The 4,847-nt window shown below is 47.4% G+C and overlaps 1 protein-coding gene across 1 annotated transcript in view; it reads left to right on the top strand.

Annotated features, from left to right (window-relative positions):
• AK7 (adenylate kinase 7) overlaps nucleotides 1–4,847 on the top strand; it is a 117,279-nt gene that overhangs the window by 12,923 nt on the left and 99,509 nt on the right. The window lies entirely within an intron of this gene.

The raw sequence follows: 4,847 nt of genomic DNA, 5'->3' as shown, positions 1-4,847 counted from the left end.
TCCCATATCATCCTTTATCTGCCTAGATCATAATGCTTTTCACACTCATTGTTATCACCTGTCTATCGTGGGGTCCATGGACATTGACTGTCAGCTCCTTGAGGATGGAGACCCTGACTTGTTTATCCCCGTGTTTATCCATGTATCTGTGGCACCTAACACAGCCACTGCCACAAAGTGGCCTTAATAAACACTAGTGGAATGGACAAATGCATCCCCTCCGGACATCTTTAGGATCTTCCCATTCACCCCCTTCCTCTGTCTTCTGGGTATTCTTTTCTCATTCACCTCCCTTCTCTCTCTTCTTGCCACTGGCTTCTTCCTCTACACCTACACATATGCTCAAATCATTCCTACTGTAAAAAGCACTTAACTTGACCTCCCTGCTGGCCACCAGCCTCTTTCTCTGCCCCTGGCCCCTGCCACCACTGAACTTCAGGAGACCACCCGCATTTGCAGGCCTCACCCATTCATCCCTATCATTCACTGGTCTATCCAATGCTGGCCGGCCCTGCCCACAACACTTCACAGGAGGTGCTCTGGCCAATGTCACCAGTAGTCCCCTGAGTCCCGAGGGTTTAGCTCACCTGGCTTCACAGCAGCAGCCTGGCTTCCGGAGAGAAACTCGCCTTCCCTTCTTGTGCCTCGGCTCTGCACTGACTAAGTGCCCAAGCCCTTCTTCCCAGCTGCTTTCTCTGGCTCCTTTTCCTCTTTTTACCCTTTAAATGCGGTTTTCCCCAGAGCTCCCTCCCTTCCTACAAAGGTGACCTTCCTAAATTTTATCCAGCCCTATAGCTTCAGCTCCCCATATAGCTAATGCTTTTCTCACCTGTCTGTAGCCTCCAAATCCAGCTGCCTCCTAGACCAGTCTCCAGTTGTCCTGCAGGCATTGCTAAATCAACATATCCAAAATCATATTTATTAGACCCCCCACAAAAACACTCTTTTTTTTTTTTTTTTTTTGAGATGGAGTCTGGCTCTGTTGCCCAGCCTGGAGTGCAGTGGCACGATCTTGGCTTACCGCAACCTTCGCCTCCTGGGTTCAAGCTATTCTCCTGCCTCAGCCTCCCGAGTAGCTGGGACTACAGGTGCCAGCCACCACATCCAGCTAATTTTTTGTATTTTTAGTAGAGACATGGTTTCACTATGTTGTCCAGGCTGGTCTTGAACTTCTGATCTTAGGTGATCTGCCCACCTTGACCTCCCAAAGTGCTGGGATTACAGGCATGAGCCACTGCGCCCAGCCCAAAAGCACGCTTTGTATGACTTTGTACTCTGGTTTGTATTAAAGACCTTGCTATCTCTATCAGTTGGGGCTGTCTTGGACTGCATGTCATAGAAAACAGAGGTGACCCAAACTGCCTTAATAAATAAGGAAATTCATCAGCTTATGTAGCTGGTGGCCCAGAAGTGAAACCAGCTTCAGAGCTGATCCACAGGCTCCAGCTCCTCTTCCTGCCCTTTCCTGGGCTTTGCCCTCCTTGAGGGATGACTTTATCTTCAGGCTGGCAGCAAGGCTGCAACAGTCCAGGGCCTTAGTTCATCATACACAGTGACACTCTGGCAAAGCAAACTTCCAGAAAGTCTCAAAGAAAGGAAGACGGACATTGCCAGCAGTCCCTGGCAAGCATCTCTTTGAGTCTCACTGTCGTGAATGGAGTCATTGTCCCTTTCCTGAGACAGGCACTTACCCTTAGATCAATTAGGCTCATCCTTTAAGCCAGAAGAGGGAGTTAATTTCCCGCAGGCTGAGGAGTATCTGAAGCAAAATTGGGGTTCTGTTGGAGAAAAGGAAGAGCTAACAGAAGTTTGTAGACAACAACAGTGTCTTTTATCCCATTCATCATGCACTTGCCTTCCATCAAAGCTGAACCCCTCGGAGAGCTGTGGGCTCTTCGCTTGCCCTTGACCCTGAATCCTATTGGACATGGGGTCCTCAGCACATCTTTGTCAGGTGTCCAGTCTGCCCCTCCTTTCCATTCTCATAGCCATGTGCATTAGTTCCAATCTCCAGCATCTCTCACTACTCACCTGAATTTGATTCTGCAAATGTTTCCTGTGTACCCTAAGGATCCACAGATGAGCGTGGAGCTCACGGCTTGGCAGGGACTCTGTGACAGTAAATGTGGGCACAGAGCATCACCCAAGGCTCTCTGAAAGGCGCACCTAAGGAGTTCTCAGTCTTATCTAGAAAGAGAGGCAAATGAAGCTTCAAATAGCTCCATGCCAAGCAGATCGAGGCCTCCTATGCTCTGATCTTGAGATCCTGGAGCCTCCATTAGCACAAAGTCCTGCAGATGGCCGTCCCTTGGAAGGTTGGGATCTACTGGAGATGGTAGGGCTGAGGCTGGTCTTCCGTGGTTGAGTGGAGCTTGCCAGACAGGTAAGGGAGGAAGGAAACACCAAGCAAGGGGGAATGCCTGGGAAAGTATATGGTGGCTGTGGCAGAGAAAGAGCATGGGCTATGGGGAGCCACAGAGAAGACACAAAGGTGGCAGAAAAGGTGAGGGAGAGTGCTCGCTTCAGCGGCACATATGCTGAAATTGGAACGATACAGAGAAGACCAGCAAAAATAAAGAAAAGAAAAGAAAAGGTGAGGGAGAGGTGAGAATGGAAACCGTTGGCCTGGTCCAGGTTATGAAAGGTGCCTCTACCTGGCTCAACAGGCCACCTACTATTCCCTGAGCATTCTGGACTCTGCCAGGTGAGCTCGTATTCATCCTTCCAGCCCAACTCAAGTATCTTCTCCTATGAGACATAATCATGTCTTTCTCTTAGTCCATCGAACCTCAAATGTGCCTCTATCTATGACAGCCCTTTCCACATTTGGGGCTGGCTGTACAGGTTGCACACTGTGCAAGAGTGCCTGGCTAAGGGAGTGAGTAGGGGCTGAAGAGCAGCCTGTTATGTTGGCTGTCCTGGGCCCCTTCTTATAATTTTTTCACCAAGCAGGTTACCTTTTTTCTCATTTGTACAAGGGCTTCATATGTGCTTGGTTGGGTCCTTGTCTACGTTAGACCATAATTATTTGGTATAAATCTTCTCAAGAAAGCACATACACACATACGCGCGCGTGCACACACACACACACACACACACACACACAATGCTCCTTAGTATCAGCAGCTATATATTATGCATTTTTGCCTTTTTTACTACAGTCAAAAGCAGGGCCCACAAATGTTTGTTGAGTGAACAAATGAATGCACAAAAATGGTCACTCCACATTGGGTGAAGACAACCATTCTCTTGAAAATGTGGCTGTTTCGTCTTAAATAGATCCAACCATAATTTGACACGTGTGCATGTTTTTCTATGGATACCACTCACACCTGCTTTTACAAGCTGGAAACATAGATGCTGTAGCTCCTTTCTCTGGGACCACATCTGGAATACACATCTTTGAGTCCTTGTATTCTCCCAGTGTTTTCTTCTTTTCTTTCATGTGTTATTTCTGAATCTTGATCCATCCTAGGTGTACTGGGAAGGTAGCGTCCTTTCGCACTGTCATGCTACTGGTAAAGTAAAAATGGATGTTTTGTTCAGGATTGCCAGTGGCTCTCCTCTTGCACATTCAGTCCAGAGAAGGAATTGAATGGCTGGTGGTATGGGTTGAGTTGTTTCTCCCACACCCTGAAGAGATATATTGAAATCCTAACCCCCAGAGTTTCTGAATATGGCCATATTTGGAGATAGGGTGTTTGCAGAGGACATCCAATTAAATGGAGGTCATCAGCCAGGAATGGTAACTCGCGCCTGTAATCTCAGTACTTTGGGAGGCCGAGCGGGCAGATCACCCGAGGTCAGGAGTTCAAGATCAACCTGGCCAACATTGTGAAACCCTGTCTCTACTAAAAATACAAAAATAGTGGGCGCCTGTAATCCCAGCTACTCGGGAGGCTGAGGCAGGGAGAATTGCTTGAATCCGGGAGGCGCAGCTTGCAGTGAGCTGAGATTGTGCCACTGCACTCCAGCCTGGGCGACGGAGCGAGAGTCTGTCTCAAATAAATAAATTAATTAAATAAATAAATGGAGGTCATGTAAATGGGCTTATCATCCAGTATGACCAGTGAGCTTGTAAGAAGGGGAAATTTAGACACAGACGGCACACGGGTGGAACACCATGTGAATATCAAGGTGGAGATCAGGGTGATGCATGTACAAGATGAGGAAGAGATTGCCGGCAAACCAGCAGAAGCTAGGGGAGAGGCACGAGACAGACTCTCCCTCTCAGCCCTTAGAAGGAACCAACCCTACAACACCTTGATCCTGGATTTTTAGCTTCCAGAACAGTGAGACTTTGGTTGTTCAAGCCATGCAGTTTGTGGCAGTTTGATACAACAGCCCTAGAAAACTAATGCAGATTCATCCAAAAGGATCTAGGGAACAGGACTGGAGAAACTAGCAACCTAGTGCATGCTGTTGAATTTAACAAGGATGTATTACCTTGCCAATGCAGAACTGTCATTTCCTGAGGAAACGCATCAGCTTCCCTTTGTTCTCCAGCTTGGTTTAAAAGGTTCTACTTTAATACAGTTGGTCAAGGAACTGTGGAAAATAGCTAATGTTCAGGACAATGGGAATAACAAATAATGCAAATCTTGGTTTGGAAATGCAGGGTCTTTTTATTGTTCTCTTAATGTACTCAAGGTATTGTACTATTGGGAAGTGTACTGGTATTCATGCAGCAAGGAATGACTAGTTAAAACACAGTGATCACCGGCTGGCACCATGACTCACGCCTCTAATCCCAACATTTTGGGAGGCCAAGGTGGGCGGATCACCAGAGGTCAGGAGTTTGAGACCAGCCTGGCCAACATGGTGAAACACCATCTCTACAAAAAAAA

Source organism: Mandrillus leucophaeus, unplaced genomic scaffold, assembly GCF_000951045.1.
Source record: "Mandrillus leucophaeus isolate KB7577 unplaced genomic scaffold, Mleu.le_1.0 Scaffold4, whole genome shotgun sequence".
Taxonomy (NCBI): domain Eukaryota; kingdom Metazoa; phylum Chordata; class Mammalia; order Primates; family Cercopithecidae; genus Mandrillus; species Mandrillus leucophaeus.
This window is presented reverse-complemented; position numbering and strand designations above follow the sequence as displayed.